The sequence below is a fragment of the Anser brachyrhynchus genome, assembly GCF_964034855.1.
Source record: "Anser brachyrhynchus genome assembly, chromosome: Z".
Classification (NCBI taxonomy): Eukaryota; Metazoa; Chordata; class Aves; order Anseriformes; family Anatidae; genus Anser; species Anser brachyrhynchus.
The window spans coordinates 18913993-18938519 of NC_137697.1; the positions used below are offsets into that span (position 1 = coordinate 18913993).

Consider the following 24527-nt stretch of genomic DNA (forward strand, 5'->3'; position numbering starts at 1 on the left):
TGCTCTTCCTGGGCAGCCCCCCTGTGGAAATCAGCAGGGTTCTTGCATAAGGGCAGCAGGGGTCTAAGAGCAAACACATGCCTCCAGACTAAAGAAAATAGATCCATGGAAAGGGAGATGAGGGTGAAATCCTGGCATCTGTGAAGCACAGGCTATGATGGAAGAGAAACAAGATATTCTTACTGCACAGTTATGCGTGTTCATACCAGAAATGTGATTCTAAGGAGTGCAAACAGCATCGCAAACTGCCACCAAACTGTCCTGTCACCAGCAGCTCATAAAGTATTACCAAAAAGCCTACAGATCTTGCTTGAGTTGCCCCACGTCTGCTAACGCAGAGTCACCAAGTCAGGTTAAAGAAATTGCATGTCTTTTAAACACAGAGCATTCATTAAAAAAAAAAAAAAAGGCATACATCTTGTGGCCAGAATTGCCTAAAAGACTATGAACTTGGTTTTGTGTGTACATGCTCAGAATAAGTAAACTTTTAAATGTTTATTTTCTGAATTTATACTTACATATATATTTACATTGCTTTTTACATGACTGTAACTATATAAAAACCAAGTCCATACTCTACATTTATACTAAATGTTACTGCTTTGCACCTGGCATATACGTTTGATTAGGCTACAGAGTTTTTAACGGACAGATGACACAGGCAGTGCTCACTAGAAATGAGATGTGGCCTAGCTCAGTGGAAGCCATACTCATGGCTGATTTATGTTCAGTCTCTGAGCAAAACTTCTTATGAGGTCTCAAGAGGTAACACACTATTCGTGGTCCCCAGCAAAAATCCTACCTGACTCAGTAGAAAAATTTCAGTGGCCTTCAAATCAGGTTATAAACATCCTCCCCGAAATGTATTTTTGACCTCCCTCTGTGCTGGAGGAAGAGCTGGGTAGAAAAATCAGATGAGGACAAAGAAGGAGACTGTGGAAAATGTTTTTGTCAAAGGGATTGGGGTGACCACTGAGCTCTGACTGCAGTGTGAAGCCCTAAGCTGCAGTTCTGTGCTGCAAGGCATGTCCTGGCTTTGGAGGCTGCCCTGTTCCCACCTTCTCCTTCCCTGTGCCCTGCAGGCTCTGCAAAAGACAGAAAGGGGAGAGAGGGAACCTGAATTTTGCCAGTGACAAGACCTCACCCTCCAGCCCTGCCTCCCGCAGAAGCAGGGTTTGTTTCCTTCCACCCTCTGCTGTGCTCTGGGAGGCTGCAAAACTGGCAGTCTGGCCAGTGCAAAGGTTTTTGTGGGTGTCAGTGCAAAGTCAAGCATTAAGGAAGGATTCAAAGAATTAATGCCATGGTTATTTACTTACAGAATTTGTCTGGAAGAAAGGAGAATATGGAAGAAAGAGCAAGGGTTTTGGTTTGAACATATCCTTCTGAAGGTAGGAGTCAGCAAGCAAAAGGTGAGTGAGACTTGGAGTAGGGCACAAGTGACTATAAAGCTGAGGCACTTACCCTGGATTTGATAGGCATGGACTAGTCCATGGAGCTGGCATAAAATAGATAAGCAGCTGGGGAACAGTCTTTGCAGCATTGCTTTGAATGCTGAAAGTGGGATGTGGCTTCATTTGGCAGTGCTGGAGGAAAAGCTATTGCTGTTGAGCTGGCAGATGGGATACCTGTCATCTCACAGGTGCCTGGATGACATGGGCAGTGTCTTAGGTGGGGTGCAGCCAGCTGGAAGATGTTGAGGTATTATGTGGGGCTGTGGGCTGAACGAAGCCTCTGGGTTGAAGGTGGAGCCCCTGGCTGTGTGAAGTGTCAGGCGTGTAGCCTTCATGGTGACCGCAGATACACCTGGGAGAAAAAGGGCTTGAGGGGGTAAATGAGAGCTCCAGTGACAAATAAAGCCTCAGCTGACCACTGCTTATCGTGGGAGGAATTAGAGGGGCCGACTAAGAGTTGTGCTTGAACAGAGACTTCAGCTTGACAGGAGTCCTAAATCAGGGATGAGCAAGTGGATGGAGATATAAACTGCCATTAGTCTCTTCCCAAGCCTCAAACAAACCAACCGCTGACTTTTATTGTTTCCTCTGCCTTTCCACTTCCTTGATTTATGTGAAACTCCACATGGAAATGTCAAATGCTGGTTTTCTAGTGTTTCCAAGAGAGATAAAATCAGAAAAACTACCAAAATTAGCTTGATTAATATTCTTGCCATGATATTCCAGATGAACTTCTAGACCAAAAAGTGATTTTGATCTAGACATTTGGATACCTCCCAAACATCTGGATTTTTTGAAGTCAGATCAACTTTACTCCATCTACTTTTGTTGTTCTTCCTGTTGTACTATTGAAAGTACCACAAAAATACTTGAGTGCAGGAGGAACGGGCTTATGGGGAAATTTTCCAGGAATGTATTTGGCTAGGTGTGATTGAAGAGGTGTGATGAGGATTATCTTCTAGGCATCCTCTGCCCTCCGAAGGAAAGTGAAGCATCCATGGAGAAAAAACAGTATGTAATTAGAAGTTATGCAGTCCTGCTCAGGCTTGGGCTGTGGCTCCTGGTTCCACTCAGGTTCCTAAAGCATTTACTTGTGGTCTGCAGTGAGCTGGCAGGACATGTCTCTGGCTCCTTTTTTTCCATGCTATTTCTTGTCTGGGGAGAGCATCTGGAAATTTTCTTTATACATTCATTACAATCTGCAGCTACACAAGAAGAAGATCAGCTAGATCAGTTATGACTACAAGTTATAGTCTTCAGCTCTCCCTATCTGCCTGGTAATGTCAGAGCAAATGCCTAAGGAAAAAGGAGACAAAGGCAAAGGAGCAAGACTGTATGGGGGAAGAAGCAGGGAGAGAAGAGCAGGATCAGCAAACTGGGCATTATTATGAACAAAAAAAAAGAAAAAAAGAAGAAAAAAAAAGGAAAAAAAAAGATGTGTGCAGAGAAGGGGGGACAACAGAGCTTTGGGACAGTATCATGGGAAGACATTCAATCAGATGATGCTCTGATATGCTCTGATGTCTGCAGGGGAAAATCAGACCCCACTGGACATGAGGAATGAGGTGCTGAAAGGCAGTCTCCCAACTGGGTCTGTTGGCAGGCCAAAGCACATGTGCTGTTCTTTGTTATTTCCACTGTATCTTAAGTAAACAGGAAATCCTCCTGACAATACATAGCCGAAATGGAGAATGGGTAGTGGAGGCTGAATGGCTGGAAAGACAAAGAGGGGGAGAAAGAAAGGTCAAGGCTCTTATCTGACTAGGCTATCATGTATCACAACACTAAAAAGGAAGAATTCTTATTACAGCTGTGACTTCTCTCACTGTTGTTCACACTTTCTTTCAAGTGCCTTTTTCTCAAGTGCCTATGGAGATGTCTATATTCTGTTTCTCAAAGCAAGGGGTGGATCTCTGATAACCTATTTTTCAGATGTCGATAAACCAGGACAGTTGCACACTAAGGAATTTCTTTCTGAATTAGAGTAAAAAGAAACTTGAGATATGATTATTATATGTTTACCTGGAACAGTTTTTGTACTGATTTATAAAGTTTATTCTCATCAGTTTTTTTTTAGTGGGATTCATCCCATACCAGCTGTATGGCCTTGCAAATTATTCCTGCTCTCAGTTGTAAAGAACTGTAGAATCACAGAATCGTTAAGGTTGGAAAAGACCTCCAAGATCATCTGGTCCAACCATCACCCTACCACCACTGTCACCCACTAAACCATGTCCCTAAGCACTACCTCCAACCTTTCCTTGAACACCCCCAGGGACGGTGACTGCACCACCTCCCTGGGCAACCCTTTCCAATGTCTGACTTCACTTTCTGAGAAGAAATGTCTCCTAATTCCCAACCTGAACATCCCCTGGCACAACTTGAGGCCATTCCCTCTAGTCCTATCACTAGTTATCTGCGAGAAGAGGCCGACCCCCAGCTCCCCACGCCTTCCTTTCAGGTAGCTGTAGAGAGCAATAAGGTCTCCCCTGAGCCTCCTCTTCTCCAGACTAAACAACCCCAGTTCTCTCATATCATAAAGTCACAAACGATTCTGAACTTCAAATTAATCCGTACAGGCTGAAAATAAAATTAACACCCATTACAATTAAAGCCCAGGCTGAAAAATCTCTTTAGTAATTCATCAGACAGCTCTTTCAACAACAAGTAGTTTTTTCTCTTCTTCTACTACTATCACAACTACTTTTATTTTTTGTGTGATCTCATAATTAAAATGTCCTAGTTCAGAAATGTCATTTTGAACAGAGACTATAATACCTGACTGGCCAAGGATGAAACAATACTTCTCCTTTTCTAAACTCTCTGATCCAATAAAGTCTTTAGAATAATCTAGCATCAAAGAAGCTATTTGTAGTTGCTTTGCAGTAGATCTCATGGCAGTGTAGCTGGTGTAAAATCCAGAGAGAAAGGTCAATATAACCTGTATGTGGAACCAGGACTTTTCTGAAAAGGTAAAAGAAGGAGTTACAAAAATCTACAATTCCTGTGGCCATCAACTGTACTTGATTTTTTCTCATCTTGGTTTTTCTCTGGTTGCCTGAAGTACGTACTTTATACCTAGTTCATATGATGCTTCATGTATTTATGGTGCAACACAAACTTGGAAGACAAGGGTTCCTTTCTGTATGTGCAAATTATCTGTTCCTTTCAGGTTGTAATTGGGACTTTGGCTTCTTCTTTGGAACACAGTGTGCTTTGTGACTTGTTCTAATGTTTAGTTTTTTTCTATTTTACAGTGATAATAACTTGTGTAAGACTTTATTCATGGCCCAAGTAAAATAGGGGTCATGCAAAATACTTTTAGTCTTTGATGATGTAATCATTACATTGCAGCAATGTTACTCATAGCAGTGCACATGGAGGTTCATAACATCTCAAACATTTCAACAGTACAGGTACACAATTTGATAAATAGTGAAGTGGATGCAGGTGCTTTCTGAACTGCTTTTGAGCTTGCAACACAACATTATAGGTGGACAGGGGCAACAGTCAGATCTCTGGCAGCACAACAGAGCAGGAAGATAGCTGTGCCCTTTTCTCACTGTAGCATGGAAAGACAGGAAAGGACTAGTATATGAACACCAGGACACTGGTCTTGAGCATTTTATCTGCAGAGAGCAGGAGAGTTTGACTCAAGGTTTCAGGGAACTGGCAAGTTTTGTGTGAGGACACAAGGCAATTTGACACGCTTTTGGGAATCTGAGGGCAGGCTGTGTTGCTGGTGTAGCCATAGCCAAAGTACATACTAACATGATGAAGAGAATTCTGAAGCAGGTAGAGATTACCTTTGAAATGTTAACTCCTATCCAATTGTAAATACAGATAGCCAATACAGGAATTATCAGTAGATCAAGACTGCCAGGTGGAGTGGTGGAGGAGCAGAGATAATACAAATACATCGTAATTAATAGTTAATGCAAGATCAGAAGAGTAAAATCACAGAATCACAGAATTGGAGGGGTTGGAAGGGACCTCGAAAGATCATCGGGTCCAACCCCACTGTCAAAGCAGATTCCTTAGAGCAGGCTGCCCAGGTAGGCATCCAGATGGGCCTTGAATATCTCCAGAGAAGGAGACTCCACAACCTCCCTGGGCAGCCTGTTCCAGTGCTCCGTCACCCTCACCGTGGAGAAGTTCTTTCACATGTTGGTGCGGAACTTCCTGTGCTCTATCTTGTGGCCATTGCCCCTCGTCCTGTCCCCACAAACCACTGAAAAGAGGTTGGCCAAATCCCTCTGTCTCCCACACCTCAGGTATTTATACACATTGATGAGATCCCCCCTCAGTCTTCTTTTCTCCAGGCTGAACAGGCCCAGGTCTCTTGGCCTTTCTTCATAGGCAGGATGCTCCAGGCCCTGTATCATCTTTGTGGCCCTCCACTGGACGCTTTCCAGGAGATCCCTGTCTTTTTTGTACTGGGGAGCCCAGAACTGGACACAGTACTCCAGGAAGGAAATGAGGTACTGCTTATGGTCTTTTAATCCAGCCCCCCTCCCCCCTCCCCCCCTCCAAGTTATTAGTGAGAGGCAGGCTGAAAAAATATTACCTGATCTTGTTTTTAACTCTTTTAATCTGACACTGCACTGCTCATGTATATGTGTTTGTATGTATGTATGTTTCTGTATATATTTATATATTTTTCTGTGTAAGCAAATGTATACTACTATTACTTTGAAGCAATCAACCAGCTTCAATTGAGATAGCAGTAACTGTCTTGTAAAATGAAGCATGCTGAATGGTCGCTGTGGGATTTTTTTAATCTGGGTTGTAACAGATAAACAGTAAGACTTTTGAACTGCAGACAAGGAAATGTTTAGATCTACAAAAAGCCTCAGTTGTCAGCTCCTATCTGTGACTCATGTCACAGTGGGCACTGAAATGTCTTCTTAAAGTATTCTCTAAGCCTGTCAGGTTGCTGTCTAATCCCAGAGGTTCCCAGTATCCATATGCATCAAAGCTGACACCTATAAATTTTCCCAATGTCCTAACAAGTACATCCACATACAGACTTAGGTACTTTAATTACGTTAAATACATAATCCCAAAACATTTTGAAATGCTCCACTCATCTAAACTCCCTTGCCATATCATTTTATAATAGAGGGTTTCCTAGATGCCTCATGTTTCACTTCTTTTCATTCCCAATGTGCCCCAACACTGGCAGAGCAGAGAAATTTAAAACTGACTGATATCCAGGCCTACTGGAACAAGGAGCTAGGTGTCTTTGCAAACAGGAGAGCTCAGTGCAGAAGGTGTTCACAGGGCACACCTAACTTGCATCAAAAGGATTAACGTTCTCATAAGAAAAAAGAGTTACAGCAACTAGTTCATTCAAGGAAACAATAGGAGAGTGATGGAAGGAGGTGTGCAAGGGGAGGAGGAAAGACAATGGGGCTCTTGTCTCTGCTCCTAGAACTGTTTATACATTTCACATTGAATTACTGGATGAAGTAGTGATCAGTGATAGGTCATCAGCCTCACAGGTGAGCTACTCTGACTACATGGTCACAGAGTAGAGTTGCCTAGCCTGGTTTCTTTCTGGGCTGACAGTATTGCGCCATACTACAGATGGTGTGACAGTTTCAGTATGAAGAGATGAAAGGCCTGTGACTTGCTGACTGAAGTAGGTGGAAGGTCTGCATTATTACTCCTCAGGCAAAGGTAGGAACTGGTGCTGTGTCTTCCATTTTATGTTGTCTAACCTGAGGCCACCACCATTTTGAAAGAAAAATGCTCCTGAACAACAGGTGTAGGTACCTTGCTTCTAGACATGAGACAGCAGTGCACGGTGAGATTAGGCCTGTTGGTCAGCTTTGGGCAGCTGTAAGGAATAAGGCATTTGTCTGTTTAGCAGGGGCAGGTATTTTGGGCTCCCTTCTGAGGTGCCTCCATCCCAAAGGGGTACAGAGACAGTTCAACGCTGGAGGCGGGTTGATCAACATGAAAGTATAATAAGCATGACTGTACAGTGGTTAACATGTACTAGACCAATGCTAAGTATCTTGAAATCAAAAAAAAAGCTGAGAAAAGAAACCGGTGATCTCCTAAACTGAAATCCTCAAACTGTCTTCATTAGAACCAGGGCTCCACAGAGGGTCAAGACAGCTTTCTGCTTGGCTTTGAAAAACTGTTTTATATTCTTCCGTTCTCAGCTATATTCTTCTGCTGTTGGTGGTTTAAATAACAAAATAAGATTGAGAAAAAAAAATAAAAACTTTTTCACTGTAGCTATTCTGTAGTGTGATTTTATCTGCTGGGGATGGGATAGAAACCAGGCTGTTGTGATCAGCCAGTGGTCCTCAGAGCTGTTGACACTTACTGCCTAGAAGACTTTCTCTTCTAGATGGTTGTTCCTCTCCAAAGGGGTGGATGCAAAGGGAAGGATAAGATACGTGTGTAACTTGCCCTAACTGATTAATGAAACAATGGTGGGTAGAGGTACTAGAGATACAAAAATTTGCAAAGAGGATGGTTGCTAATTTACAGCTTCTAATGTGATATCTCCCCCACCACTGAAGATACTTTTAAAAGTGTTGTTAGAATGACTATAAATGGGTCAATTTGTGAAAAGATAAATATGGAAGGCTTCTTTTTTTTTTTTCTTTTTTTTAATTTTTCTTTTTTTTCATTTTTCTTTTTTTTTCATTTTTCTTTTTTTTTTCTTTTTTCTTTTTTTAACATTGATTAAGTGGTTATCACTTTTGGCATGTATCTTCAATAGTGATATGTATGTAATGGCGTTGCTGCAAGGTGCTTCTGCAATCTAAGCTGTAGCAAATGAGTAAGAAACATCCTTCTCCTTTAGCACCATGCAGAAAACAAGGTTTTGTGGCTTAAGGGATGAATGAACAGTGTGGTTGCATACAGTGTTCTGGATAAATAACACCAACTGACTACACTTTGGAGACTCCTTTGGGCTTTGCAAAAAGTTTTCCAGAGAGGCATGAGTGTCTTGAAGGACTTGAAGGGTTCTCAAAATTGGCCTAGGGTCAATATCAACATAAAGGAACACACTCAACTTCAACAGCACTGTAGAGTAACCCAGGTCTCTCTGATGATCACGAAGTGATGTTCAGAAGCCTTCTCAGCTATCCCAAAGCAGAACCAGCTTGATGGCAATATCAAAATTTTTGGACAGTTTTTTTGGACAGTTGGTTTCTTTACAGAGACCTTCGGAAAATCCAGTGAGAGAGAATTCATAGAAAAAGCACAGGCCAATTCATTTAGACAGATTTTCCACAGGTTTTTTGGTTTTCAGTATTTCTAAAATGACTTGTCATAGAAATATATTTTTTTGTTTTATACTGCTGGATTAATGTGAAAACAACGACGTGGTTTCCCAGTGCAGTAAAGATGTAATTATCAAATCAGGCTCTAGCTGTAGATAGAGCAGAACAAATAGGATGCTCATTTGTTTTACATGCACAGAGTCAGCACTCATTGATAAGACTCATTAACAAGAAGAAAAGAATACTGGCTGGAACCAGTAACAAAGGTAATTTTAGGTGATCTTGGAGGCTTCCTCAGTATTTTATGCAGTCAGAGCCTGGGTCTGCAACCTCAGATCTCTAGAAATACGTAGGTGTTAGCCACGGGCTATGCACTGAGCATCTCACCAGAGTGAAAGGTCCAGGTTTCCATATTAGCCTTGTTTTAAAATGCAGAAAGCACCTTCACTGAATTTTAAAAGCACCCTAGCAGATGGGTGCCGTTAATCCTAAATTGCTCTCAGAATTAGTGATTGACACATTGGTAAATCCTGCTAGATACTCCGGCATCTCCAGATACCAAAATGGATTTGAAAGGCTGGCTTTGATTCTTCCCAGTGGCTCCTGATTGTGAAGGCTGGCAGTTTACTTAGGAACACTGTGGGCGTTTTGAATGTTGTTTGAATTTTGTCAAAAATCTGGGAAGTCTTAGTTTTGACACTAATCCTGTTGCTCCTGTTTTTCTATGGAGTACTACACAGAGAGTCATTTGCAGGTCCATAAGTTTTAACAATAGGAACTGAACTTTGGCTAATCAGTGGCCTTACTCGTATAAACCATTAGTCAACCATGCAGCCTAAGCTTGGTCTCTGAATTCTTCTCCAGTATTACCTTTAACATAAGCATATATCACAGCTACAGGCACATCAGTTCTAATGAACATGTAATAGTTATACTTGTTCTTTAATACTATTAGACAGGAGACTACTTTCAGGTAAATCACCGTAGTACAGAAGGATTCCAGGGGTAGGGAATCCTAGAAGTGTTGACAATGTTATTTAGAACAAATCCATGCACTAGTTGCTCCAGATACTTCGCTTTTACAGCCTGATAGACACTTGAAGACTGACACTGCTGTCACTCACCCTTGGCCAGGAGACTCAAAAGGTCGTAGATGACCAAGCAAGTCGCAGTGACATTAGGAGGACTGGAACAGCATTGTGGGTGAAGGAGGCATGTGATAAGGAAAGGATGAGGCCATGGCTTCACATGCTGGAAGTCTTCCAACTTTCCACACTTCAGCAGGGCAGAGTGCCAGAACCCCACAGGTGTTTGCTTCGTGCAACTGACAACGAGGGGGCTGAGTTGTTCAGAGATTACTGCAGAGCTACAAAAGATCTTGGCCCTCATCTGCACATTTGAATTATTATTATATTAATATTCTTTCTTAATATTGTCAGAGAAGCCAACATTCTTCCCATGAGAAATTCTGAATCTTTTCCTTCACTGAAATCTGGCCAGGGCTCCTGCTGACGGAAAGGTTAATAAAGGAAGTGAGCAATCCAAAGAGCTCTGACAATGTTTATTACAGTTTGTGAGTGTGTGTGTGCGCGTGTAAGTGTAACATGCAGACTTGTATTCTGACTTTCAGGGTCTCAGGAAATATTGATGCAACAGAAAATGGATGTAACCCTCATCATAAATTGCGGGTGCCAATTTGGATGTAAGTGAGAATTATGCAGAAGTTGCTTTTAACTTAAGCGTGTTTTTCAGACTGTGATTTGGATGCAGAAATGACACATTCAGAGCTCTTCTTTCCTCATAATCTCTCTTACTCTTCATTTGTTTGCTTGTTTGTTTGAAGCACTTTCACTTCCTTCCCTGTTGTTACGGAGGATGCTGTGATTGCACAAGCAGAATTTCATATTTAAGGTGACAGAGTTGGACAAAAGTTTTCCCCATCAAAGGCCTAAGCCTGGGCCCTGGGAATAAATTGTAAAGCTTTACAGTAGTATTTTAGGGATTTGAGACCTGAGACTTTTAAACAAGCTTTTGTGGAATGGAGTTTTACTGGTTCATTGACTCATCTAAAATTAAACAGAACATTTCAAAGAAAAACTGCTGTGGTAGCAAAACCCAGTGAGAACTGAGAAAATACACAGCTTGAACAGAATTACTCTAGCAAATATTTCTAGCGTTAATTCTCCAGAATGAGGCAGCTATTTTGGGCTAACTCAGTGACTTAGAGTAGACCTGAGCTCCCACGTCTCATCAGCTATGGGACAGCATGGAGGGAATCCTTAAATTTCGAGTATGTTTGGCCTCATTCAGAACTCTGGATCCAAAACTGGACTCAAGCTTGAATCTATTCATGACATTATGACTTTGAATTCTGGAAAAGCCCATTGTGGAAATGGTCATTGTCAGAAAACTGGGTTTTGGTTTTCAGTTTGACATACATAAGATTTTGATTTGGTTTTGAAAATACCCCGTTTTAAATCTTTGCTTCAAATCTAGAGGTCAGATTTCTACCTGCTGCAAATTTTGATTGATTTTTTGGATGTCGGAATGAAAGCAGCAGGGCCTTTTTGCTGTTAGAAATACAGAAGAGAGATCAGACCCTGATTTGTACTCATTTGTACCTGTAAGAACTGATGCAAGAAACTGAAGAATCAGGCTGTATGTTTTCCAGAGCACTGACATCTACTTAACACACACTTTCAGGCCTCTGTAGTCCCTAACTCTTTCTAAAGATTCTTCCAGTATCTCATCTTACATTTGTCTTCTATGGCATTTTTGACAGGGAATACATCTTATCTATGTTTGGAAAGTCCTTTATAAATTTACAGCAGTATATAAATCTTTTATAGGAATCAGAATGTAAACCTTTACCAGCTACAATAACATGAGTGGAATATTCTTTCTTCATTTCTCAGTGACTGACTAAATACTGCCTTTAGCATTATATTTATAGGAAGTTACATTGTGTGTGTTTTACTGTAAATGTTATTCTTAGAGGTGGAGTTAAGAAAAACAGCAATTCAATATGAATCTTTTTTTGAGTGGCAAAGAGCTTTATACAATTATGTTTCATCCTTCAAGCAGACAGAAAGTAAGATTGACCTTTAATGTCACATGTGAATGGGATAAAAAGAAGTATTTTGGCTGTTCTGAGGTTTACAGAGCCTACCTGAAAGAATTTGTATTTGTTTCCAAACCCCTGCAATTTACAAGCCTTCTCAATCTGGGAGTTTTCTCAGCATCTAATCTCCAGTAGTGGTTTCATCTGGAGACCAGGGTAACTTCACACCAGGGCTGTCTGAGATGGTTTATCTGTCCTTGTTTTGAGAAATCAGAAGTGTCCTTGCCTACTATCTGTGTATGGCAGCCCTTCTCTCCAGACTGAGCATCTCTGTATGTTAGCCTGGCACGGGGCAGGCAGGGGAAGATGTGATGCTCTGTGGAAGTCTGCACCTTCCCATGGCCGAAATGGGTGCAGTGTTCAGCCCCAGGTAGCTCTGAATGTGAATGGCCAGATTTCACATCTCCCTTACCCCCATTTTGTACATGTTTGTGCAGGGCATGATGTAGTGGAAATCCCATCCAATAAATCAAGCTAAATTCCTTTGCAAAATCAACATGCAGACATGCATCTCTTCCTGCTTTATTGGTGAGGTTCCTATTGAGGTTTCCTGCTTATAATTTATTTCACATAAGCTGATTAAAAAGTCATTAAAAAACAATCAAATATCTTCATAGCTAGAACAGGATTACAAAGATGGAGCAATTACTCACTCGCCATCTTGCTATGTTAATAGAACAGCTGCTGCCACCACTCTTTTAACACTGCTGATCATTCTTGGCCAAGCTTATCTCCACTGAAAATAAATATTTTGGTTTTTATGTCAAGATGACTAACAGAGCCTGCTAGAGACAATGTGCATGTAGTTCTTACTTATCTATACACATAAATCCATAGGATCCTACAAATCCTGCTTGCAAGAGATCTCTGGAAATGATCCAGTTCAAACTGCTGCTCAGAATGGGAGCATTGCCAACACAAGACAAGGTCATCAGTGGCTTTGTCCAGCCAAGCCTTGAAAAACCTCTGAGGATAGAGGTTCACAGTGTTTCTGGACAGTCATTTCCAGCATTATAGCATGTTCCTACTGTAAGAGTTAATGGCAAATTTATGTATGCTCTTAATTTTTGTCATACTAGCTGTAATAGAAAAATGGCCAATGGATTATGTTCTACTACAAGCTAGACATCCTGACATAAAAATGCACTCTCTTTTGCACTGAAGAGAGAGGCTGCCAGAGGATGGTGCATTGAGAAAAAGGATTCAGAGGTCTGAAGTTAATTTCATCAAAATACTAACCCTCTGAGATGTTGGTCATTTGCCTGTTTAGATAAAGTGCAAGAGCTTGGCGTAAAGTGCTCAGCACAGACGAGGCCATCCCAGGAAGCTGATCCTGTCTTCTGAGGTCAGAGTATCAGCCGGAGTGTCCACACAGAGGATGATGTGGCTGCACATCCAGCAGATACATGTAGACAGAAGGAGAGGGAGAAACAGCGAACACCTCTGTGCAGAATAGGAGCTCTGTTCATTCGTGAATGGCTGCACTGTCCAGAAAAACACAAAAAAAACCCTAGATGCAGATGGAAGTACCAGGCAAGTGTGAAACAAAGCCAGTTTGCCACCTCACATCTTCCCCAGTTACAGAACTGTTAAACGCTGGCAGAGGTGAGTTATTGCCATGCCTCTGCTCTATCTGTAGAACTGGGATTGCTCAATGTCTGAAGTCTAACAGCACAGGCCTCTAGCAGGAGAGCTAAAATTATATCCCAAATGATTGGTTACACCCACATGCTGTCTTTTCTCTTAATGGTAAGTTGTCTGGAGAAGGATTTCTTGCAGAAAATCATTTGAGAGGGCAGCATTGTTAGAGAAGCTGTAGCAGTAAGCCTACCAGGAGGCTGCTTTCCTGTTTGCTGGAACAGAGGCAGCATGCACTGCTGCACTGCTTACAGTTAAACAGATGGGAAATAAATGGAAAGAAATGTGCAGAGCATTAGCTGCTCACCTCTGCTTTGCACTGTGGTTGGCATGGCTGCTCAGAGAGGACAGGGATGGTCACAGGGACTGCATGTTCCCCTGGCTCTTTGCAATCGGAAAGCTAAGATTTCCGTAGCTGGACCTTGGGCTTTCCATGAGCTGATTATTATGGCTGGAGCATTATGTTGTCTCCCCTGGCAGCTACCTGAACAGGAGCCTCACACCTCCGTTCGGCAAATACCTCCTGACAGCTGTGTCGGAGAGCCCCCGTGGCCCCGGTGAACTCGTGTGGCAGGGCTGATGCTGAACAGTACGTTCCTGAGTGCTGGTTTCTTCCTCCGTGCGGACGCTCAGCTCCGCCTGCAGCTCTGCGGGTAGGAGTCAGACTGGTGTGGCATTGTTCCTGCGCTTGGCACGGACATGCTGCATAATGTGATAATCCCTGTGGGTCGAATCTGCACCGTCCTTGGCCAAAAGGCTGTACTTGGAGGTAAACTTCTGACCTTGTGGCTTTTTTTTTCTTTCTTTTTTTTTTTTTTTTTTTTCCCCAAGAAATGTTTTGGAAAGAAGTAATTGCTATCCTTTCATAAGCCATTCCTCAATCCAAGGATCTGATTCTCCTGTGTGCTACTGTGGTTTTTAAAAGAAACAGAGAACTCTTCATACAGCCAAGAAACTCCAGCACAAACAATCGAGGAGGCATGGCACCGAGGCAACAGAATTCTTCTAAAAAAGCTCTTTCTGTAACTGTGAAGTCCCACTCGCACTTCAGCACGGGACACAAGAAATTGCAGTTTGTGTCCTGCAGATTAACTGTCTGAGTTAATCCACTGAGCAAGGGGCATTTATCAAAAAAATACCTTTATTATTAAAAAAAAAAAAAGGGGGGGTGGGGGGGGAAGATTGCACTTGAGACATTGTTGACCTGTGTTGACCTAGCAATGAATGAAAAGCACCGTTTCTAGAGAGAGTTTTTAAGCACTCTGGTTCAGTGCTAGCATGCATAGGATAAGTATGTACCTACAAGCTGAGACATGTAGCACTTCATCCTTAACTTGTAGGCTTGTGTAAGTACTTGAGGACACAATTTGCTGAAGAAACGTGTACAAAGGAAGAGCTTTAGCTGGGAGAGTTGTAATCTAATAAATATCGCTCTCTCCAGAGACAACTACAATCACATTAAAAACAGAAAAACAGTACAGTTAAATTTATATTACAGTACAACATTTTTAGGTTACACATTTAGAGGGTGGGAAAACTGCAAAGAAAGACAAATCTGGGTATTAGTCAGTATCTTAATGTGCTATAGCAATACTTTCTTACATGTAAGGGTGAAGGGAACAGCAGATTTGGTTTACTGCCCACAGAATGCTGTCTCCAATTTTTAAGCATCCTTCCCTTTGCTTCCTCTTTTGCATGTTATAATTTTAATATGTCCAATAATTGTAGCTGCAACTCCTTGTGGATTCAAGTGAGACTACACAGACATCTACCAGCCTGATTTGCTGCAATCAAGTAATTGATCATTTGTTGACTATATCCTCATTTGCACCCTGTAATTGTGCTGAAAGTTATTTGCAAATGCAGAAGTCTGTAATTTAAGAGTCATGCCCTAAAAGTGCTTTAAAAACAATCAGAGTGTGATTTAAGATCCATGTGATTTCCATTTCAGAGAAGGTTACCTATGCTGGCATTAAAGGTGGGGAACCACACTGAAGAGAAACCCTATGTGATGAGGAATAGGATGAGAGAAAGGAGTCATTTAGCTGCACTGCCTAGTGTTCCCCTAACCTCTCCTAGACATCCCCTGGGCCCTCTCCCCTCTCCCATCCCTTTTTGGTGGGGGCTGTTTCCAGCACATGCTTCCCACACACAGTTCTTACGAAAGCATCAGAGCTGATGCTCTGTGCTGACCTGATGTCAGGTGGGAACCAGCAGAAGGGATGGGGCCATTTGCAAGCAATAGCTTTCACACTCTACCAAATGACAACAGCAAGGATGGTGTGCATGATGGGCCCCCTCCTTGCTGAGCATGCTGTCTGAGCTCTAGCTTTTGGCTGCAGGACCCTGCTGGAGGCATCTGAGTGCCCTGGGTATCCCATCACAGGCAGAATTCCTTCTCCTCTCCCTCCCAACCTGCACCATGATTTCTACACACTCAAAATTAGGGCACAGGCTTTGGGAGTTGAGTCACTTCCAGATGTGATGCCCTGGCTGATGGCTTCTCCATATGTGTGTTCATTTATGCAGGGACATAGTAGAGAGTGGTGAAAGTTGCCCAGTCCTGTCCAAGCTTTTATACATCCAGGGACTCGGTCACATGAAGGAATCTGAAGAAACTGGGCATATGATACTTTGATACTTTTAAACACCCTGAACTATTGCTTACACCACTGATGGTGCCCTGGGGACGGATGTTCCCTCATGCTGGTTGGAACAAAAAGCAGTGCAGTGCAGAGGGCACCAAGTGGCTCTGATCTGCTGCCAGTACACAGAAGACACGAGCCCTTTTGTACTGGCAGCCTGCAAAGGACTTCCAAAAACAAACCAGGCAAGCTAGAAGTACCCTCATAAATTTCAGAGAAACCACTATAAACAGCTCAGCTGAGAGACAAAAGTAATCTGGCTTGGGAGATGGGAATTCAGATGAGATTCCCAAGTCTGGGTGTTGATGCTCAGGTATTGCCCCTGTGACCCCTGTGTGGGTGGACTGAATGCAGGCTCTGCTCCCAAGCTTGGTCCTGGTGCTAAGCCCCTCATGTATCTGTGGCTCTCAGCCAGCACCCCGCTGTCCAGGAGAGTCAGCCTGGGCAGCCTGCAGCACATGTTCCTGCGAGCCATGTCCTCCACCAACCTGCCAGCTTTGGCCAGTCCTCCCTAGTGCTGTCAGTCCTCCTCCCTTTCCACACATCCAGGTCTGTGATATTTTTCACTCTTTGAGCCTTTTCTCCTCACTGTTGGTGAAACAGCCATGTCATGGGGGAGTGGAGTGGAGGACTTTTCTCTTCAAGGCTATATCGTTGAAGAGAGGGGCCCCCAGCACAAGGATGTTTATCTGTTAGAATGGGTCCAGAGGAGGGCCATGAGGATGATCAGAGGGCTGGAGCACCTCTCCTATAAAGACAGGCTGAGGGAGCTGTGGCTGTTCAGCCTGGAGAAGAGAAGGCTCCAGGGAGACCTCACTGTGGCTTTTTTTACTTAAAGGGGGCTTATGAAAAAGATGGAGAGCAACTCTTTGCTCAATCAGATAATGACAGGACAAGGGTGAATGGTTTTAAACTAAAAGAGGGGAGATTTAGATTAGATGTTAGGAGGAAGTTCTTCACTCAGAGGGTGGTGAGGCACTGGCACAGGCTGCCCAGAGAAGCTGTGGGTGCCCCATCCCTGGAGGTGCTCAAGGCCAGGCTGGATGGGGCTTTGGGCAACCTGGTCTGGTGGGAGGTGTCCCTGCCCGTGGCAGGGGGTTGGAACTTGGTGATCTTTGAGGTCCCTTCTGGCCCAAGCCATTCTGTGATTCTTTGACCCCTCTCCTGGTGTTTACTATATGTTCCCAATCTGGGCTATTGCACTACCTTTCTTGTTTGGTTCTGTTAACAGCACTTTTTGACCCACAACATAAATGAATCAGAATCAGATGTGCTTCAACACACTCTGTTTCCCACAAGACAATACGGGTATTTCCTGGTTAATCATAAGCAGCTTTTGTGTAAATAAAAACAGAGCCCTAAATCTCCAAGGGTACGAAACAGACTATCATCAGACATGATCCTTCACAAAGATATGTTGTAAATTTGAAATGAACCAAGTGCTAACACGGAAATTTGTATTATTTTCTTCTTGCAGGCAAACTCAGGCCAGGAATTCATGTGGTCCTTGAACTCCAAACCTATGGCAGGTGTCTGTCCATCAGTGCACTGAGGGACACCAAGATGCCCACACTGTGGAACCAAAGCTGGGTTGGAAACCTAGGGTTCCTCTTTCCAGTGCTAACCCACAAAGGGTTTCGAAGAAGTCACTAAGTAACCAGCCCAGCAGCACAGACATTTACAAGCGTTTGATCTCCAATACCATGCAAAGGAAAAGTACTGGGTTTGAACATGCCTCCTGCTGTGAGAGTCACGGATATATTTTGAACCTCAGCTGCATGCACTGCAGCAGATGAGGTGCAATGATGGTCCCTATCAGTTTAGCTTGCCTGACTTACAGAGAAGCAAGGCAGGTCAGGATCCAGCTCTGCCACAGAGCAAGGATGCCACACTGGAGAAACAGCTGGTTCCTCTGCACTGCCAGCACCGCTCTGAGTCCATGAGAAAGACACGGGAGATGACTGTGCACCAAAGGAGGAATGGAAAACCCTTGGGCAAATGTACTGATCTAACCCCATTTCTACACTGAATGTGGAGAAGACATGGACTACAACATGCAGCTCCTCAGTGCCTCCTCCAACCAGCTCAGACTTAGCAAACCAACAGTAGGGGCTGTTGCCCAGCAGGCACACATGATTGTAAAATGGCTATGTGGCTAAACTGCATGGTTTTCAGAAAATCAGCAGGCTGCAGATAGGTTTAAGCAGCTGACATTCCCCATACTAGACCATTAACTTGCAAGATTATTCCAGTGCTTTGTGCCCTCCCTCTGTCTGGCAAAGATGTAATTTTTCATGTTTTGAACTAAAAATGTGCAGCAATTTGTGAAAGAAAATCACTCAAACATCCATGGGACAAAAATGTAAGGAAAGCAAACAAGATGGAGCACAGTGAAGGTCAAAACCCTCTGCAGCAGCAGTGTACAAAATCCCCAGCAGCCAGACTGCAAGCAACCACAAGTTCTAGCTCTGGATTATTGTGTCTTCAGGCTGCTGTGTGCCTCCTAGGTGGTGAAATGTTTTGGCTTCCAGAGCGGTGAGCTGAGGAGGAAGACGTGAGCACAATCAGGCAGCTGCAGAGGCCTGCCAAACCCTGCTTGCCATGCCCAAGGACAAGTCTTCTCACAGGGCTGGAGGGTATTTTGGACTGCAATTCTGCACTGCAGAGATAATATTGGTTCTTAAGGACACGCAAGAAGAGCAAGTATGAGGGAAGAGCCAGAGGATAAGAAAAGAACATGAGATGAAGACTCCTCAGCAAGGTTGGCTATTTTTGCTGCACTTCCAGGCAGGTGTCCATCCCTCTCTCCTCCAAGTAAATGTTGGCATGGGCTTCTGGGTCATCACTTCTGGATGTCATCTACCTTGACTTTAGCAAGGCTTTTGATGCTGTCTCCCATGACATCCTGATAGCAAAGCTGAGAAAGTGTGGGATAGAGGAGTGGACCGTTAGGTGGGTTGAGAACTGGCTGACTGGCCAAGCTCAGACGGTGGTGATCAGTGGCACAGAGTCCGGCCGGAGACCTGTGACTAGCGGCGTTCCCCAGGGGTCAGTGCTGGGTCCAGTCTTGTTCAACATCTTCATCGACGACCTTGATGAGGGAATAGTGCCTGCCCTCAGCAAGTACACTGATGACACAAAGCTGGAAGGAGTGGCTGACACACCAGAAAGCTGTGTTGCCATTCAGCGAGACCTGGACAGGCTGGAGAGATGGGCAGGAAGAAACCAAATGATGTTTAATAAGAGCAAGTGTAGAGTCCTGCACCTGGGAAGGAACAAAGGGACGTATCAGTACAGGTTGGGGAGCGACCTGCTCGAGAGGAGCTCTGAGGAGAAGGACCTGGGGTCCTGGTGGACGACAGGTTGACCATGAGCCAGCAGTGTGCCCTGGTGGCCAAGAGGGCCAGTGGGATCCTGGTGTGCATTAAAAGGAGCGTGGCCAGCAGGTCAAGGGAGGTGATCCTCCCCCTCTACTCTGCCCTGGGCAGGCCTCACCTGGAGTACTGTGTCCAGGTCTGGGCTCCCCGGTACAAAAAAGACAGGGATCTCCTGGAAAGAGTCCAGCGGGGGGCCACGAAGATGATACAGGGCCTGGAGCATCTTGCCTATGAAGAAAGGCTGAGAGACCTGGGTCTGTTCAGCCTGGAGAAAAGAAGACTGAGGGGGATCTCAACAATGTTTATAAATACCTGAGGTGTGGGAGACAGAAGGATTTGGCCAGCCTCTTTTCGGTGGTTTGTGGGGACAGGACAAGGGGTAATGGCCACAAGATGGAGCACAGGAAGTTCCGCACCAACATGCAAAAGAACTTCTTCACAATGAGGGTGACGGAGCACTGGAACAGGCTGCCCAGGGAGGTTGTGAAGTCTCCTTCTCTGGAGATATTTAAGGCCCGTCTGGACGCCTACCTGGGCAGCCTGCTCTAAGGAACCTGCTTTGACAGGGGGGTTGGACCCGATGATCTTTCGAGGTCCCTTCCAACCCCTTCAATTCTGTGATTCTGTGATTCTGTGAAAGTATGGTCATGACCCTGACTTGAAAGGACCCCACAGGTTGTCCCAGCCAGCATGGACTGGGGACCTTGTGCTGGTCCTGGTGAACTAAGGCTAGAAGAGAGATGTGGAACTGGGGGGTATCCTATTGTCTGTTGTTCTAATATCCCACAGTCACCCCTAATTCCAGCCTACCTAAGGAAGAGGCAGCTAAATTATGTGTTCCTGACCCTGAAGATGAACCCTACTTAAGTACACACCTCTGGTCCTGTTGCCTGCTCCTGAAGGGTGAGCTGACTGTTCACAAGGATGCAGAGAGGTAGGAGCCTACCATTTGTGGGACTGGAAGAGTAGTTCTGGAGCATTATTGGTGCGGAAAGTTGCAGTGCTTTCCTCAGGGGAAGGCAAACTACATGCGCAATGTGATCAGGTACTATTCTTGCTTGTCTGTGGGAGGATGAGTGGGCACGAGCAAGCGCAGGGAATTGGCACACTCTGCTGTGCTCTGCATGACATCCTGCCTGCCTGACTGCTGCTCACTTCCCTGTCAGGAGCAAAAGCTGTGTTGGACCCTGTTTTTTTTTTTTTTTTGTCACCAGAGTTTGTTAAGGTAGGTGGGAAGGTGCTGCGTGGCTGCTGACCCAGGCAGCAGGCTGCGAGCAGGCATTAGGTGATCCCACCACTTAACCCTCGCCCACATACCACGCCAAGAGGAGAGGCGATGGGCAATGCCGGGCTGTGCTGGTGCCTGAAGGCCAGCACACTGTGTCATGGTCCCATCTTTCACATGGTCTTCCTCTCCAGGCTTGTGGCTTGTCCCAGCCTGCTGCCAGGGTCTGTCTCTGGAGGTATCTAGTGCATATTTGAGCTAATTTTAGTCTACCTTCTCTTAACTTTTAATTAACTGTCTAACACAGGGAAGGTAAGTCTATCCTAATACTTTTCACATGCATAGTGTAGAACAATAATTCAGCTGCAGAGAAAAAATATTCTTATCACAGGAGAATGATTTCTCCTCCTGTTCCCATTCTCCCTGTCACGGTTAAAGATTAGTTTATGTTTCACAGGGAATTTTCATTTTCAGGAAGCTTGAGCTTGGCTTCAGAAAAGTGGTCAGGGATGGAACTCAGCATATCAAATCTCATCTTGGAAACAATCATTTGTACAAAATTGCAAAAAAAAATCCATTTGTCTGAAGGTTAATACTTATTTTAGAATATGTTGTACTTCTGATCTTTAAAAGTGTAATCTAAAGGGTACTTATAATATAGTCCATCTCTCTCTGTAATTTAAGCAAAACAATTGACCTATCAATGAGAAACAGCTGCTTTGAAGCAGCTTCAATGTACAGCAACCACAGTTTGTATGATAAAGTGGAAAAGACTATCTTATGCCAACAAGATAGCTTCAGGCATTTTTAAACATCCCCTCCACCACCACCGCATCCTAGATGCAGCTAACCTCTGAAAATCAGGAGTGTGCAGCAAAATGGCTGGTGCAGCTCAGCTACGTAGATATGAATGTTACCGTAATATAATCTAGATGTATGGAGTCAAAGTTTATAGCTCTTTTTATTGCTGCTTTCTCCAACTACTTCAACTAAACATCTCATAAATAAAACAAAACTCAAATTGGCTTCTCCATTACCATTCCAGCAGAACTTTTTGTGCTGTTGGGGGTAAAAACATGCCAAACTATTCCTCTGGATTAAGCCTTAAATGCCTCATGATTTAAACTCTTCAAATGAGTGGAGAGGAGAGAGGAAAATCATTCACCATAAAGAGAGTCCAAGCATGCTTCAAAAGGTCTGCTGTGGCTCTGAATTCAATGCAGGAATGACTTTAGCTCCACAGAACGCAGTTTTGGTTGTTGAAGTAACTCTGGGGGTAAGAAAATAATGAAAAGTTAAAGGCAAAAAGACTTAGCTGGACCACTATGGTCATTATTTCACCAGCATAGAAATACTCCTTGTTCTCTGTAACCGAAACTGTTTAATATCTGAAGTCCTGCACATGTATCATGTGCAGCACAAGCTAGCAGTGATGGTGTGGCCTCCAGCTAATGGCTATGAGACAGCTTGTAAGAACTGTCGTAGTCTCCAGTAAGTCCGCATTGAATGGCAACCTCATGTGAAGAAGGATGGAGCTCCTGGTTAGCACAGGCTGTTCCCTGGGTATGACATTACAATGCACATGGCTCTCCAGAACACACCAGGTGGGAGGATGCTTTGCTGGGACCTTTTGGGGTGAATCCCATGAAGCCAAGTAGGGACTTTGCCTCTGGATCCTCTATGTTTAGTCAAGTGCTATGACCATTTTGCCACTGAATACCAGAGGAGCACATTTTCCTCTAGTGTTTGGTTTGAAAGGCTGAGGTTTATTTGTTTTGTTTCTTTGTTTTTTCCAATGCCTCTTTCTTTCATTTACTTTGTGATGATTGTGTTACCTCAAGAGAAGGGCTGGGGACAGCCCTGTGTGGAGGGAAAAGGTGACCAACAATCAAAAAAGATTGCTGAGAGTGGAAGGATTTACAGCATGCTCCTGCTAGTTGTTTATCCCTGTTTTTCACATGCCTGAATAGATACTCCCCAGGCATAAATAAAATGCGCAAGATACATTCCCCACATTTTTAGCACAGTCAGTCCCATTCTGCTCTCCCTCAGTGCACCCTGTTGAAGACCCCTTCTCTGAGGGCCATGAGGTGGTTGCAGGGATATTGCGGATAGGGTGAATGCCACTGGGAATTGAAGTGTTACCCTCCTTTCTTCAGACCTCATGGTAAAGAGTATTTCACCAGCACAGCCATTGTGCACTCAGCTATGTCCCCTGTAGGGACCTCATCAAACCTGTTGCAGCTGGTGGTCTCCATGGAGGGTGCCAAAACGCTCAGGGCAGGTGGAGGAGCTCGTGTGGGTCTGTATTTGCTGGGTGCTTACAGGCAGGGGCCGTGTGCTGGACACCTTCGGCAACCCCACTTTCAGGCAGTGGCGTCTTTCATTCCCTCCGTGCGTTAGGCTGTCTGCTTCAAGAAACAAATAATAAAACTGTCAGGTTGAGATTCCTGGTATTTATCAGCCTGTCCCCAGCCAGAGTACTCACGGCTAAGAATATTCGTTGGGAAGATAAAAGAATTTCACTTTATTTACAGAATGAGCCCTGTTCCTGCTCCCAGGTTTAAGGCAGGCGTTACTGGTGTTGGCCTTCTACCAGTTTGGGGTCCCAGGTCCGCAGCTGGGAGAAGCCCAGCGCCTAAAGAAGCATTAGGCAGATCCTGCATCAGCTAAAGTAGGAATTCAAGGAGCTGCTTCTTCCCAGGAGGGCACTTAGCAATGAGGAGGAGCAGAGCCAGGGCTGGCCAGTGGCCCTGCAGATCTACTTCACTGGCACACTTCAAGTCTCTGTAAGCTGAACTGAAGGGATTTCATATGCCCTCCAAGAGCTCCTTCTCTCCCTTCTACTGTTGCACATGCAAAATGGACACACTGAAGAATTTTCTCTTTGAATCTATTTTGCCTTTCAAAAAAACCAGCGGTGAGCATATCATCCAGCCAGAACTGCACGGGGCAGCAGTCAGTGGGAGGTGTGCACCCCTAACAAGTCTTCTGGAGTCTTCTGGGACAATTGGCAGTTCCAGGATCATGGGGTCTGGACATTTTTGTACTTAATTCCCTCAAGACCTTTTCCATCTGTGAATATGCAACCTCTCTCTCTCTCTCTCTGTCTTTGAATAATGCTTTGCATAACAGAATATTCTGGATGGGAACAAACAAATCTTCAGGCAGCTCTAGAGAATGATGCAGAAAACAATGGACTGAACCAAATTTGCTTTCTCCTCCAAACCCTCTTGTGGCTCTTGATTGTCTCTGTCTATTCGTTTATTGCTGCTGCTTTCTTGTGGAAGAAATTTGGTTTGTTAACCTGATTATCTTTGTTTTGAAATGATAAATGACTTCACCCTGGTTGCCAATAGTCCATGATGCCTGGAAAATAAATCTGTGAGTCCAAGTTGTTCTAACAACTCGCTGATTTCTTTGGGGAAATATGAACAAAATTAATATGATGCTTATGTAATCACTTACTAAAGCTATGACTAATTTGCATCCTGGCAGTGATAAGAGGAGATAAGAAGATGTGGCATAAATTACACTCCTGTTTTTCTCCATGCATCTCTCTGGAGCCCGAGGGTGCTTGTTCACAGCTGCAGAGGTGTGCCTCTGAACCAAGCCACAATCACACCATCAGTGAGGTGCTGAAGCCGAGCTAAAGAGCCTCCCCAGGCCTGTGCTCTCTTGTGTCAGGCTGGCCTTGGCTGCTGGGCTTTCCCCATACCTCTGGTCTCTTTCCTCTAGGAGACTGGAAGAAAGGGCCAGTAGGAATTTCTTTGGACTTTTTCTGCAGCATCTGCCAGAGATAACCCTGTGCAGAAATCAT

The 24527-nt window shown here is 44.1% G+C and overlaps 1 long non-coding RNA gene across 3 annotated transcripts in view; it reads left to right on the plus strand.

The window, feature by feature from the left end:
* LOC308185750 overlaps nucleotides 1-24527 on the plus strand; it is a 47388-nt gene that overhangs the window by 12394 nt on the left and 10467 nt on the right. The window contains exons 2-4 of one of the 3 annotated variants that reach the window (XR_013943729.1): nucleotides 1319-1409; nucleotides 10332-10403; nucleotides 17583-23739. This is a non-coding gene — a long non-coding RNA (uncharacterized lncRNA). The remainder of the gene's footprint in view (nucleotides 1-1318; nucleotides 1410-10331; nucleotides 10404-17582; nucleotides 23740-24527) is intronic. The other 2 variants (XR_013943730.1, XR_013943731.1) reach the window with 2 other exon arrangements.